Below are 16854 nucleotides of genomic sequence, written 5' to 3'. Positions count from 1 at the left end.
TGAAACATGACACATAAAAACCCATTCAGAGACTTTTCAATATTAGCTTCCAAATTAATGGAAGCCTGCAACAGTTATGTCCTTTCATAAAGGTGGGGTATGAACTAATCCCGGCAACTACAGGGGAGAGGGGTGGGCTTAATGGTTAAGGTGTTTATATCATAGATACAAAGTACATGGTTTATTCTGAACAATGATTATTGGCTAGGGTTGTACTATGAACATATAAACAGGTATATAAGCCTGATTTAATAAACAAAAGCATACAAACCACCTACAAACTATTAACTCATACAGCTTTCTCAAGGGCAGATCCTGTCTATGCAACCTGATTGAATTATTTTAGAAAGTCATCAAAGCAATGGATAAGGGGAGAATGTTCATACCTGAAATCTAGATCATGCAAAGATATTTAACACCATCCACTGTTCAGGCATAGTTAAAAAACTCATCCAGCTAAATACGAATACCTCAGTAACTCATTGGATAGCAAACTGGTTCACAAAGAGAACCCAGGAAATTATTGTGGGAGGTGTTTCATCCACAGAGAGACTTTACACTAGTAAAATACCTCATGGCTCGATCCTCTCATCACTCCTTTTTGGTCAAAGCAAATGCTGAGTGCCTACAGCTGACAAAGTTGCTGACTGCAAATTTTAAGCTGTCATAAACTCAACAGAAGAGACAGAGATTTTTAAGATGGCCTGTCAGACAAAAAATATCTGGTATCAAAATCAGGGACTAAAACTAAATGCCAGAAGGTCATAATTGTAACTTTTTGAAGCAGGATGTCCCAACAAATATTACATAGACTACACTCATGAAAAATGATCAAGCAGTGAGGGACATGGGAACATATGTAGACAATGAGCTGTTGTTCAACTACCATGAGTCTTCCATTATTAAGAAGTCCTTTTCTTGTAGCACAACTATAGCAACGGCATGGCATCCAAATCTATGGAGGTGATCATTCTACCGTAAACTGCACTCATTAGGTCAGTCATTGAATATAATGCTTCATTGAGCATGTACCTGTTCAAGCACCTGACTGAGCTTGAGTGACCACAATGTGTTCTCACCAGGAAAATCAAGGTACTAAATCAGAAAAGGTACTCTGACATACTTAAAGCCCAGTCCATCTTGTCAGTGACCTTCAGCCTGCTTAGGGGAGATATCTGACTCACAAACAAAGCCACTATCCACCCCATCCTTTCAGACCGTCTGCACATCTATAAATCCAACAATGGCAGAGCCATCTGCCTTACTCTCCATGTAAAGTTAAGTATGTCTATTACTTTATTCAGTTGCCATATAGATGTATGGATGGGAAACTATAAGTTCACCTGTGATTTGGCATTTTTGTCATTATGAACAGATGGAACATATAAATATCTACACCAGGTTTATGGTTATTCATACTTACTATAGAAAGAGTTCTCACACTATACTAAGGGATTATCTCACCTGGAGGTATAAAAGATTTCCACAAAATACAGAGGCCTTTTTACTAAACGTTTAAGGCTAGAATCTCATTGAGAATACATGGCTCAAGGATTCATCACATATGAAGAGGAAACATTTTACTTTAATCATTTTAATAAGAATGCTAAAGGAAGTGTGGCATTTGCACTATTGAAGTGATGTAGCATCTGTAGTAAGTTTATTGCAACCTTGGATAAAGCTCAAATAGACATTTTAGTGGCATTCTTATAAAAACACATGCAAAAATTTCATCAGAACTGATTGTTTCCAATCTTTTCAGATCACCATGAGTGTGAAAATGACAGATATTCAAAATTCAAGAAGACTGAGTTATCTGTAAACACAGTACATGACAATAAAAAAGCAGTAAAAGAGAAAAACATGTTATTGTATCATTCTCATGTTATAAGAAAAAAGTTTTCATAAAAAAAAAGTTCATGTGCTTAAAGAAGAAGGAAAGGAAGCAATTATGTCTACTTTTGTTGTATATGATAAGAAAGTGTTTTGTATACGGATACAGAGGTGATGGTGTCTGTTACTTCTGAGAAGCTGCTCTACTCTTTATTTCAAAAGAAACTATTGCTGTCTCAGCTGAAATATATACACAAGAGATTTTGTGAGAACTGGAAAAATAATGCTAAAGAATTTAATAGAAAACAAAAAGCTCACCTGCCACTATTTGTGAAAGCTGATGTTCAGATCTCCGTGAAAGGAGCTAGTAACAAAATCTAATCATAAATTAGAAACAGATAACATTACTTTGTCAGAGTTGGTAAAATGAATTAAAGTCACACAAGGACATACTTGAAATGACACGCTGTTGTATTCTCACAAAAACAAGATACAATTTACGATTTTAAAGCAGACAATATTGAGAGGCTAAATACTTCAAAGTTCTGTAAGAATCATCACATTGTCTGAAACAGAAAGAGGAATATATATATATATATATATATATATATATATATATATATATATATATATATAGAGAGAGAGAGAGAGAGAGATAGGAAATGAAATGGAAGTATTTTCAAAATGTAGTCAAAGGAAGCATTGTGAATGGACTGCATCTATTGTTCAACATGCAGAGAGGGATAATCCTGCTTGCCTGTACAGTAATTGCATGTTAAGTGATCAAGGGCTACAAGTGCATACTGCTTGGCTAGGATTTATTTTATTCTAATTTTTATTGCATTTGCTTATTTATTTTTGTTAACTAGAATGGGTAAACTGGTGCAAATCCCCTTTTCAGTCATGAACCCATCCCATAAGGCAGAAAGACAAAAAAATAAAAGGTATAAATATAAACATTCAGATGCAGGTATTCATAAATACACGGAAGAATACATATATCCATTATGTCCAATTAGAGACTCTCATTTTGACATCAGTCTTACAGTTGATCAAGTTGTGATCGAACGCAGATTTTTTAATTTATTTATTTATAGTAGTATCACTAATTCTACTGCTGTGTAATTACACTGAATACTAGCTTGTGATTAAATCTGCAGCTGCATACGATATACCTTTTGATTAACTATGAAATAGGTCCGACCACTCGTTTAAGAAATACAGGTTCAGACTGAAACTGTTACAATTGTAGGTTTAGATGGAAACAGTAACCAAAGGCATAGTGAAACAGATGGGTCAGCATTAATTTTGACTGTTTGGATTGCATTACTAAAGTTTAAAATCTGTGGAATGACTATGTTTGCTCTGTTTGCAGATGTACGTATACTATATATCAAGCCAGTGCTCCATACATTATGCATAGCTTATGATTGCTGTACTATTTACCTTCTATAACTTGTACACTACAACAATCATAAATGTTTGAAACTAAATCAATCAAAACAAATATTTTTTTGCAGGGAAGAAAGCCCCCTGCACCCCCTCTACTTGTCAATTATATATACCAACTCCAAGACTGCAAACCAGTTAGGGATGGGCAAAATCCCACAGAGTCCACTGTATAGTGATCCTGCACACAAAGCATTCAGCATCCTGGAGTGAAGTGGCTGTTCAAAAAACCATCCTCCAAACAAAATGTACAGTCAAACCCAAATCACTCATACATAGATAAAGATATAGATATACATATAGGTTCATAGGTTCATACTAGGCTATCTGCCCAAGGGCATTTATAAGCCTAGCCCATAGTTATTTGGCTTTCGCCACCCCTTTAGTTTGAATAAAACTATGCCTATTATTTTGCTGTGCCTCTGTCAAGCAGTGACACTGAAGTAATCCCTGGGGTATATCTGCGATCCCCCATCCATTGGTCAAGATTCCTCTTGAACAAGGCCAGCGAGGTGCTCTGCCTCACATGTACCGGGATTTTGTTCCACAGCATAGGGAGTCTCTGGGTGATGAATCTGTCCCTCCAGCATGTTCTATTAATAACCGTGTCAAGGTTTAAGTCTCCCACCCTTGTGGTTCTGAGGGATCTAGATTTTTTGAGGTGAAGCATATTCATCAAATCAGGGTTTGACATGGCCTTATATGTCAAGCACAGGTCACCTCTGAGCAAGCGGTATGAGACTGAATAGAGCTGGAGTTCGTTCAGTCGGGCAGCATAAGACATATTTTTGAGACCCTTTATCCTTTTGGTGAGGAACTTTTGGGGCCTTTCCAGCTGCTGCAGGTGTCGGGTCAGATACATTCCGAATGGGGCATTGTACTCAATCATAGGTCTAATGAGTGATGAGTACAGGGGGACGATGACCTCCCTTGATCTAGATGTGAATCCCTTCATGATCAGGTGGGCAATGTAGAAGGTTTTCCTAACTACTTTAGCAAAATGAGTGTCAAACGAAAGGCTACTGTCAACCTGGGTCCCCAGATCCCTGATGACTTCTTCTGTGCTCAGTGGATTGCCACCTATATGGTAGTTAGGGGTAACCTTGTCTTTCCTGAAGGGTATGACTATGCATTTCTTGGCATTTAACTTTAGGCCATGGCTCTGGCACCAGTTATCCGTTTCTGTGAGGCCCTTCTGAAGGATATCTGTGTCAGATGTGTTTTCGACTATGGCGCCCAGTTTGCAGTCATCTGCAAACTTTGTCAGCCATAACCCTCCTGTGTTTGCTTGTACTTCAGAAAAGTAGATGCCGAACAAGAGTGGACCCAGGACTGAGCCCTGTGGGACACCACTTGTGACAGGCTTTGAGTCTGACATGGCTCCAGCAACTCTGACCCTGTGGGTTCTGTCACTTAGCCAGTTTGCAACCCATCTTGTGATGTATGGGTTTACATTCAAGCTGATGAGCTTTTCGATGATACCTGAGTGGGGTATTGTGTCGAAGGCCTTTGCCAGGTCAAGGTAGGCTGTATGGACTGCCTTTCCCTCATCAATGGCCTTGGTGACTGTCTCGAAAAAGTCAACCAAGTTTAAAAGGCATGATCTGCCTTTGACAAAGCCAAACTGGGTTGGATCCAAAGTCTGCAAGTTCCCTATGTCTTTATTTATGAGTTCCATTATGATCCTCTCCATGGCTTTGCAGATAAGGCTTGTCAAGCTAATGGGACGGTAATATGATTAATGATATGATACGATTAATGGTAATATGATATGGTTATCATGTATGCTTTGTCTTAAACATTTGGGTTGTGTTGACTAAGGACTGGGTCCATGGACATTTGAAAATTATTTTATTTTAGATCTGATGACCGATTCAGAGAGATATGCAGCATGCATAGGCAGAGCTGAAACTGAAGGGGTTTACTGCTCACCATGTCCAAAAGCTAAATATGTATGTATCACATAAGGGATAGCATCAACATACTAAGCAAAGGCCACATTGGAAATGAGCAGCATTAACAGGTTGAATGGTGCTATAACAGGAAAATGGGAAAGAAATTACCCCAATCTACTGGGGCAACTTGCACATTATTATAAGAAAACTATCCTTCTGCACCCAAAGCAGTGCTAACATCTCTGTGCAATACCCTGTCCAGCTGAATTATACAGTCACAATGGACAGCAGATAACACCACAGTAACAACAATTTGGGTATACACACTGAAGTGTCCAAAAGTTTATAATAGGAAATGGGGAGGAAATAGATACATAGAGAAGCAGTAAAGGGAAATACAGCAAGTAGGGGAAAGAGAAGGATGGCAGCAATAATAAATATATGGTATGGGAAGGATTGAGGGTTTTTTTGGTACTTACGTATTATCGCAACCACATTTCCAAGGGGCAGAAATTTCCAAGGTTTTTACGAAAGTATGAATGTTAACCTGAAAAGAGTTGGCAAAAGTGTGAATTACTACTGCATCACATTGTTTATAAGTCTGGAAGAGGAATAATGGCAAAATTCCTCTTCCTGGCTAGCGCTGATTCCTGATGTGACTTAATGAAGAATGCAATTCAGACGCCTGCTGCTTTTGAGTCCTGCAAAGAAGGGCCTGTTTCTTTCTTACATTTTTTTCTACATATTTCCTAAGCATCTCATATATAAAAAAAAAACACTTTCCACACAACTATGCAGAAAACTGAATAAAAACAAGTAATATAACAGGTAAAAACTGCTGCCTACTAAATCTCCCTACTCAGGGATGTGTTGTTTTGTTACCGAGCGGGACTCATGTGCGAGGGGTGCTAAAACCTTATCCTGCTTCATGCAGACATAGTTCTGTACATCTGAAGCTGCTGACTATCAACAGGCAGTTACACCATGAACAATGAGGAGTAATTTCATTGAAATATGTACAAAAAGTAACAATCACAATTCACTATGTGGCCACGTAAAGGGGCTTGAAATGGGCTGGTTGTCTTCTTGTGAACATGTCAACTTTCATGAGTTATAACATTATGGATGACGGAGGAGCAGCAGTCATGTGGAGTGCTCAGGAATGAACACTACTAGGGAGAGGAATTTTACCGTTATTCCTCTTCCTACATGAACAACAATCTCACTGAACAGAAGTTAACGGACGACACACCCCTTCTTAAGTTAGCAGGCATCATTTGTTAAAAATGTTACAAATTAGGGCACTTCGGAAAAGTGGTTTCGATAATACGCAAGTACCATTTTTTATATATTTCTTTTGAGAGATAGATCCCATTTTTATTATTTAAAAAAGGGCAGAAGGGAAGGATAATGAGGGATGACTTTGTGAGGGAAGGAGGGAGATAAGCAGGTAGCATGTGCATACAGACAAACATCAAACACATATATAGGCAGATGAAGTAAGGCTGGGTGTATACAAAAGGTGGTGTCGGCAGTGGATGAGCACATATGAAAGGTGGTATGAACAGTGAATGAGCAGATACAAACACAGGGTAGACAGGTGTTAATGGGGATTGCTTTTCAAAGAAAAAGGTGTAGGAAATGGTACAGAAGACAGGGGTGAGGTTGGCTGCCATCCTGGCATAGAGGAGAACAACTGCAAGCAACGCACTCACCTGAGTGAATAGTTTCATGGAAAAGTTGCTCCTCCACTGACCAATGGCCAGGGTCTGCCTGTCAAGCAACTCATCAGATGAATTCAGAAGGCACATCATGTTGCTGATGTGGGTATCCAGCTCCCAGTACACCATGTCAGCCATCAAACTCCACACATATTGCGTTGACTCCCAGATGACACCCCTTGTCCTTTTTCAGAAGAGAAATCTTCAATTCTGTTCTGACAAGGTGAAGCAGAAGACATCATTAACCACCCCTTTGCCACCTCCACAAAAGATTCCTTCCTCCATCCTGAAAGGAAGACAGGGAAGGCCATGGTGACATAACAGAAGCCACAATGCTTGATAGAGGCAGAGATGAAAATGGCTATACCACTTCCTCTGCTTTTGGGACACATAGTGGGAAGAAGATGATAAAACATCTATATGAGAGGAAAACATTGCAATTGTACACTGGAAGACTATACAACTCGTGCACCTTCTGTGACAACCGGACATATCTAATCAATGCTCCTTAGCAGATGTAAAACAAGTGAAGTACTGTTAAGCATACATTGAAGACGCACAACACATGTGGAGATAAATGTTTTTATACACACACACACATATATATATATATATATATATATATATATATATATATAAATTTATACTTACAGTACAAGTCAGCTTGTGTAACTGAGACATATACAAGGATGGGCAACTACAGGTATTTTACCTCAGATATGGTCCAGACGAGGGTAGTAAAAGCAGCAGAGTTATATGAAAGTACATGGGTGCAGACTCACCCAAACACTCAACTGTCACATTTAGAACCCCCCCCCCCCCACGGACACACACGGACACACCATAGCAGTGCATGACATTGAGTGGTAGCACAAAGTAGCTATAGGACATTTCATGCAATACTGTGAGACATAAGGATAACTGGCAAAGGCCTACATATCTGCACAGTACAGTATCATATATGTAGGGCAAAACTGGCAACTGCAGGCAATATACAGGTTGGTACAGCTGAAGAAAGTCATACACAGTAACACAAATATTATGTGACCAAATACATAGAAAATAGGTACAACTATAAAATGCATGTTAATAAAAACCCTGAACTACCCAAAAATGTATACTAAAGTATTTCTCGATATCATGAAGTAATTAAATTCCCATACACATGGGCATAAACTACACTTGCTGTTTCAGTTTGCTGGTGGTATCAATGACTTGACAGTGGAGCTTGGCACTTGGTTGAACCATAGCAGGACTCTACTTCGGTGTTGTCTCTGGGCTAGTGTCTGATACTGTGTTTAGTCTATCATGTCACACCTGCTATACTGACTTCACTGCATCAGCATTTCCCAAAATTCTGTGGTAAGAATGTCAATGAGATTGTTTAAGATTGTTGAAGCCTATAATAAAGGTCTACTGCCTCTGATGACTTTCTGGCTTCAGACTATGAATGTTTTTTCCATCTGGTGTCACAAAAGCCAATGTACAATCTTGTACTAAATGCTCTAAAACCATGGGATGAAGGTTATAGCACAGATAGTACCCCTCTCACTTTTTGGATGATAGGCTTATGCTGGATTTATATTATTCTGTCTACCAGGTTGAGATTACCACAAAAAGGCTATACATTTGTTAAAGAAAATCTCAGCAGTAGTGAATTATTGGCAGTATTTTTCCTGACAGTAAGTATATATTCAAACCATCCTGCTTTGCTACCAGGAGATGTTTTTCTGTCAATGAATGTAAAATTGCTGATTGATACGAGGTTGGGCCCCATTAAATTTACTGGGGCTTTTTCTAGTCCAGCTGAGGGTCTGCCATCTAATTTTTTGTATGAGTTTAATATTCCTCTAATATATATATATATATATATATATATATATATATATATATATATATATATATATAAATATGGATTTTTTTTAATTTATTTTACATTACAAATGTAAAATAAAATAATATATATATATATATATATATATATATATATATATATATAAATGTCACTTTAGACTGCAGAATGTGTTTGACTACCTGTCAACTGGACCCTTGTTCAGCCAGACTTGTAGCATTTTGGTTAGCGGAACTGGGGTCCATTCCATTACCAAATCACTAAGCTGACTCATATGAGTGGAGTTTTTTTTCCATCTGTACTGAAAGAGGCTTGAATCACTGCAATATCTAAGAAGGCTGGCATAGGCAGTGAGGATCTGGACAATTACAGACCAATCTCTTCCCTTCTCATTATAACATAAGATTTTGACAAGGTCTTGAATGAGCAGCTAGATCCATATTTGAGTGCTAACCAACTCTATGACCCATTTTCATCAGGTATTAAGTCTAAACATACTACTGAGACCCCTTCATTAAGCTTCTCTCTGATTTCCTTTTGGGTATAGATCACTGCTGCATTTTGATTTTGGTCCTTTTAAATCTTTTCTCTGCATTTGATGTGGTAGAACACAAAACCTTTCTGCTTGGGTATTTCTTATAATATCATGGGTATTATCTGGCAATGATATGATGGTTTTCTTTCTGGTCACACTCTGTGTGTTCTGCCTGGTGTTCATACCAGTTTTTTTCCCCTCTGACAAGGGAAAATACATGACTCTAACATGGGACCACTCACTGCTGCTAGTGGAAGATGTTATCCAAAGAATAGGGTTAAATTATCATCACTATGAATCCTGCAAAGTAATAGTAACATTTTTAGACAGGTTTCATTTTCCTCTACACTTTGCAGATTGCAATTACATTTTTTACAAAAGAGGCTGGGAGGTGGTTGAGAAGAAAATCTAGTTGAGTTGGAAAAGGCAAAAACAGTATTGAAGTTACACAAATTGATCAGCAGAGTGTGGTGAAGCCTGCAAGTGGCAAAGAATAGTGGGTGGGGGATTTATCCCTGAGCAGGGAGGATTGACACCACCTTGCACTGTAATATTTTTATCATTATTTAATGCATATCATTTTCAGTTCAGGGTGGATACTGTTCCTTAGGTTGACGTGGGCTTGGACAACACAATTTGTTTGGCTTCCATTTTATCATCTAGTTTAATGCAGGCAACTCCTTGATTCCCTGCTGGGTCCCTTCTCTCTACTGCCAGCCTTGTAGCTTTCCCAGTCTGTTTATTCATTCAGGCAGACCGGGAGCTAGATAGCCTAGCCAAGATGGCTGCCTACGTCCAAAGCTCTGGACAGGTCCTTTAGACATTTAGATAAAAATAGTTTTCCCAAGGAGAAAAAAACAACACAGAAAGAAAGAAAGGAGGATCTGATGGCTGCCTTTATAGGTTCGTAGGTTGATAGTAGGCTAACTGCCCTTGTGGACCATTTAAACCTAGTCAACTGCTCCACATGAGAATCAAACTCTGCACCTTGCGTCTGTAGGACAAACATCTTAACCATTATGGCAACCTCCCAGGCTGCAAAAAGTGTGTATATTAGTTGAAAAGATAATCATGGTACGCCATGATGTCAGTTCCTTGAAACAAGCAAAAGAAAAACAACAAACTGAAGTGGAAAGGCTACAAGGGAAGTAGCAAGATTTATAGTAAAATAAAGCAGCAATAAAAGCTAAGCTGCAGGAGCAGTTTCACAGAATATGGGAAGTAACATACATGAGAATAAGGCAGGATAAAAGGATGGTTGCCCCTGAATATAGCTCTAGAAGCAGTAAAATCAAGACATTTGCAATACAAGAGATTAAGCAACAGTGAATTGGATTAATGTTTAATATAGCTATTACACGAAAGATGGAACAGCTGCATGGTTGAAATACCCCACAATTCTAGAAGTACAGCAGGAAATGAAATGGTTCATGCTACACAAATGCATTATAGACAGCTAAACAATCCAGACAGTAAAAATCTAAATTTTCAGCCAGGCACGGACTAGGAGAGTGACCTTTGAAGAACTGGAGATGCAGAGACACTGGGAGAAATGCTGAAACCCCCGCAGGGCCAGAAATTCCAGTGGGGTCACATGCCAGTAAAAGAGATGAGCAGGGAATAAAAAAAATCACAAAGATGACCATAAGAGAATAATAAAGATGAGCTGCTATAAGGGAAACAAGTAGAAGAGATGTACCAAAGGGACAGAAAAACGTGAAGCCTCTCCCAAGGGAGATTTACACACAAAAACCCAGACAGATAGACAGACTAAAGATACCCCCAAGGAGATGGAAGCGCAGTTTGTCAGATGACTCAGAAGTGAACTGCTGGATGAATGAGGAACTACGTAAGCCAAATAGATGTGTTTAAGATGGATGACAGAGTCAAAGAGTTAGAAAGCAGGACTGCAGATTCAGAGAGGAAACACAGAAAGAAAGGAACAATGAACAAGTGGAATGAAAGATCAATGAAAGACTGTGGACATCCTTTGTGATAGTGCCTCAAGGAACATAACATCAGAACTTTACTTGCTGTGAGATAAACTGAATTAATTCCCTGGATCAAGGAACAAAAATGGGCAGGCCTCCAAGGTAAGCAATATATTTTTCATAAGTACTTATTGGTGTATAATAAAATGCAATAAGCATATGTTTAAAGTCAAAGTCTTAGAAAAAATAAGAAATAATTGCTAATGTAATAACTTCAGGGAGGGGGAATAAAAAGGAATATAGGGGGAAAAGAATGTATGGGGAAACAAGGGAAAAGCAAATAACACCCCAGAGACAAATGTGATATAAAGGAATGGCAGTGTATAAGTAACATAGCAAACAGCTGTAAAACTGTAAAAAATTTGGGCTGCCACACAAATGAAGTTGCACAGCAGAAAGGTGTGCAACAGTGGGCAGAGGAGCCCAATAAATGGGAATGCTGTACTATAAACTGATTGTGACATTAGTATCAGGTTAGCATACAATGCTGTATTAACTGGGGAGAAATTGGAAGGGAACAAAAGAAATTCATAAAAGCATCATGTCTGGGTCATACTCACGCATATGCAAAAAAGAACATGTTCGGTTGTTGGAAGACAGACCTGTGGAATAGATAACGCTGGGTGGCAACAATTGGAAAAGCAGGGAAGAAAGGCAAAAAACAACAAGGAAAATACAGTTAATTACATGGAACATTGGGGTGTTCATCAAATCCCATCAAAATAAGGAAAATACAGGAAAAGTTAAAAAGATTATTAGAAAGTTAATTGCTCTAATACAAAAAAATATAGTAAAAATAAGACATGGGGAGAAGATACTGTGTTATGACTACGTAAAGGGAGAAACAGAAAGAAAGGCAGCAAGGAGAAGGAAGTAGCAATTGTCGTTTGTAGAGCACTTCAAGCAGCTACAGAGAAAGTGATACAAAGTGGGATAGTTAGACGCTATAGGCAGACTCAAGCAGGGGAAGGGTGGAAAGTGTTGGACAATAGGCAATATATATATATATATATGAAAAGGTGATGAAAATGGATTCTCCAGAAACATTTTTTGATAACTGGGCACAGACAATAAGAGATAGAAAAGAGATAAAAGGGGAAGGGATCTACAATGTCACCACAGAATAGAAAGAAGTCAGGTTGTATGGAATATTGGAATATAATAAAAAGATGAGCTTAGAACTAGCAAAATGAATGAAAGAGAGTGGATGGTTGGAAAAAGGGAGGGAAATATATCCAAATGAGTGGGAATTCACCTTGACAAGAAACATTTTACTAAAAGCAAGTATGTTAGGCAGGTCTTTAGGAAAATACTGGAAGAATTTAGTTACAGGAAAGACTCATGGCTGGTTATGCAGTCATGAGACTTAAGTGTGCAGGAACAGAGAAAGAAAAGGGAGGAGGGGCGGTAGCTATAACTGGAAGGGAACAGAGGATAAGGAAACACTATAAGGACAAAGGCATTGATACAGGGCAATGTGAAAAACAGGGAAAATTTTAAAGAGAACTGATGTAATGGGATTGAAGTCACTATCAGAGAAAAAGTAATCAGCACAAAAGGAAAGAAGGAAAGATGATTGAGGAGCTGTAGAAAGAGCTAGATGTGGTACAGAAGGAAACTGGAATAAATGGAAGTAGAATGGAGGTGCTGCATATCAGAGAAAAAAAAACACAAGAATGGAATTAGAGATTGAAGTCAGACAAAAAGCAAGGAGAATTGGACTGGAGAGTAAAATCAGCGAAAAAGCAAGAACAATGGAATTGGAGTGTAAAATCAAAGAAAACGAAAGAAGAACAGGATAGGAGAGTAAATTCACAGAAAAAGCAAGAAGAATGGAGTTGGAGAATGAAATCAGAGAAGAGGCAAGAAGAATGGGATTGGAGAGTCATCATCATCTTCTTTCGGCTGTTCCCATTAGGGGTTGCCACAGCAGATCACCTGTTTCCATTTCTTCCTGTCCTCTGCATCTTGCTCTGTCACATCAACCACCTGCATGTCCTCTTTCACTACACCCATAAACCTTATCTTAGGCCTTCTCTTTTCCTGTTACCTGGTAGCTTCATCCTTAGCATCTTTTTCCCAATATACTCAGCATCCCTCCTCAGCACATGTCCAAACCAACGTAATCCTGCCTCTCTGGCTTTGTCTCCAAACCTTCCAACCTGGGCTGACCCTCTAATATACTTATTCCTAAACCTGTCCACCCTCTTCACACCCAGTGCAAATCTTAACATCTTTAACACTGCCACATCCAGCTCAAACTCCTGCCTTTTTGTCAGTGCCACTGTCTCCAACCCATATAACATAGCTGGTCTCACTACCCTCTTGTAGACCTTCCCTTTCACTCTTACAGGTACTCGTCTGTCACAAATCACTCCTGACACTCTTCTCCACCCACTCCATCCTGCCTGTACTCTCTTCTTCACCTCCCTTCCACACTCACCGTTACTCTGAACTATTGACCCCAAGCATTTAAACTCATCCACCTTTGCCATCTCTACTCCTTGCTTCCTCACCATTCCTCTATCCTTCCTCTCATTCACACGCATATAATCTGTCTTAGTCCTGCTGACCTTCATTCTTCTTCTCTCTAGAGCATATCTCCATCTCCAGGGTGTCCTCCACCTGTTCCCTATTCTCACTACAGATCACAATGTCATCTGCAAACATCATAGTCCATGGGGACTCCTGTCTGATCTCGTCTGTCAACTTGTCCATCACCACTGCAAATAAGAAAAGGTTCAGAGCTGATCTTTTTGTATATACCCACCTTAAACACATCCGTCACTCCCACCACAGACCTCACCGCTGTCACACTACCCTCGTACATATCCTGTACCACTCTTACATACTTCTCTGACACTCCTGAATTCCTCATACAATACCACAACTCCTCTCTAGGCACCCTGTCATATGCTTTCTCAAAGTCTACAAAAACACAATGCAACTCCTTCTGACATTCTCTGTACTTCTCCATCAACACTCTCAGAGCAAACATTGCATCTGTAGTGCTCTTTCCCGGCATGAAACCATACTGCTGTTCACTAATCATCATGTCCCTTCTTAACCTAGCTTCCACTACTCTTTCCCATAACTTCATGCTGTGACTGATCAGTTTAATCCCTCTGTAGTTACTACAGCTCTGCACATCACCCTTATTCTTAGAAAATAGGTACCAAAACATGTTTTCTCCATTCCTCAGGCATCCTCTCACTTTCTAAGATTTCATTAAACAATCTGGTTAAAAACTCCACTGCCATTTCACCTAAACACCTCCGTGCTTCCACAGGTATGTCATCTGGGCCTACAGCCTTTCCATTCTTCATTCTCTTCATAGCTATCCTTACTTCCTCCTTGCTAATCCATTGTACTTCATGATTCACTATCCCTACATCATCCAACCTTCTCTCTCTCTCTCATTCTCTTCATTCATCAACCCCTCAAAGTACTCTTTCCATCTCCTCAACACACTCTCCTCACTTGTGAGTATGTTTCCCTCATTATCCTTTATCAACTTTACCTGCTGCACATCTTTCCTAGCTTGGTCCCTCTGTCTAGACAATCGGTACAGGTCCTTTTCTCCCCCCTTAGTGTCCAATCTTTCATTAGAGAAAAACAGAAAAATGGGTTGGAGAGTAAAATCAAGAAGGGAATTTGGAGAGTAAAATTATGATGATGTAAAAAATTCAGCAGTGGGACTGGTGGCATTACTGGGAGATCGTTCAAGAGTCACAAAAGAAACCACTAGCCAAGAAATACAAACAGCAGGAAGGGGAGAGAGTCAGAGAGGTGTAGTTGGATTAGGGGATGAAATGGAAAATATTTACAAGAGGATATGCTACTCAAGGAAAGTCAAGGAATATGACAGGGAGATTTACAAACAACAAAAAGGACAGAATTCTCAAAATGGAACTGGGAAAATTATGTACCGGAATGTAGATGAATATATACTACTTGAAGCAATTCCTTCCCCGCCTTATACTCCCTCTGAACCACTGGCTTTATTTACTACATCTTATACTCTTCCTGCTCGTATGCTTTTACTTCTGTTTTCAGTAATTAGCACCTTTTTCTTATTTATTTATTTATTTACATTTGTTGACCGGGAGTGTCCGACTAGACGTAGGTCCATTTTCAGCGGATGCCCGGGGAGAATAGCTCCACAGTTAAAATATACAGACAGTAGTTATATTGGATTTACATAGTGATTAACAATTTGATTAACATAGCAATTAATTGCAAACATAGTTACAGATAAAGAACATAGTACATCAGTAGACAACTAGAATCTTTATCTGCGAAGTACATAACAGACATTAACAATTGTTACAACAAGAAGTTCCTGCTGTGTAATAAGTAGTAGGCTTATGAGCATCTGGAGCTTGCTATAATCAAGGTAGGTAGTGGGGTGGAAAGAAAGGTAGTGGGTAGATGGGGTGGGTGATATTAGAGTGTGAGTTGCAAGGGCATAGCCAGCATGTTTTTAGGTGCGCTTTTAGTAAAGTTTTGAAGTGGGTGCAGGATGGTACGGATGTAATTGTGGGTGGGAGGGAGTTCCATAATTTGGCTATGTCGCAAGAGAATAGTGCTTCACCAGCAGAGTTATTGGCTTTAGTTATCTGCAAGTGATTTTTGTTACTGGATCTTAGTGGTTTGGTGGTGCGATAGGGTTGGGGTAGATTCTGGAGGGATGGGACATTTAGTGGATGGTTTACTAGTTTGTAGGCGAGTGAGAGTTGATACCATTGAAGGAGGTGAGGGAGTTCAAGCCATCCCAGTTTTGCAAGTGAGAGAGAGTGGTGACTATGGTAGGATGCCCCTGTGGTGAATTTGGCAATTTTATTGTAGCAGGTCTCTAGCTTGTTTAGATCACATTGTCTTAGGTTGGTATATATTGGAGAGGCATAAAGTAGGGTAGAGATAAGGTGGGAATTTGCTACTGAAATATTTGCTGCTTTGGTGAGAAGTTGCTTATTTCTGTATAACGCTCCTATTTTTTTGTGGACTTTTTTTTTATCATCATGGATATGTGAATGTCAAATTTTAGTTTTCTGCCTATTTCCACTCCTAGCAATTTGGTGTGTTCTGTTGGGTTTATAGTGGTGTTGTCTTTTGCTGTGATGTTAAAGTGAGAGTTGTTTTGAGTATGTTTGGTGGGTTGGAAGATGAGTAGTTTAGTTTTGTTTGGGTTAAGTATGAATTGGGCATCGGATAACCAAGTTTCAACAGAGGAAAATTCTTCCTGTGTGACTTTTTGCAGTTTGGGTAGGGACTGGGCTGAGCAGATGATGGTTGAGTCATCTGCGTATGGTATGTGTGTGCCATGTTTGGTAGCAGAGGCTAGATTATTGGTGAAAAGAGTAGGAGTCCAAGGATGGATCCTTGGGGAACCCTTGTAGAGACAGGTAGTTGGGGAGATATGTCATTCGGCCTTACAATGGATTGTTGCTGGTCAGACAGGTAATTCTGAAACCAGTTGGTGACTGATTGAGAGAAGGATAGGTTATTGAAGACAGAGATGAGTTGTTTGTGTGGGACCATGTCAAATGCTTTAGATAGGTCTATGAAAGTAGCAGAG

Source organism: Protopterus annectens, chromosome 15.part0 (assembly GCF_019279795.1).
Source record: "Protopterus annectens isolate FY-2018-M chromosome 15.part0, PAN1.0, whole genome shotgun sequence".
Lineage (NCBI taxonomy): Eukaryota > Metazoa > Chordata > Ceratodontiformes > Protopteridae > Protopterus > Protopterus annectens.
The sequence above is the reverse complement of the archived record's forward strand: the minus strand, read 5'-3'. Positions refer to the sequence as shown.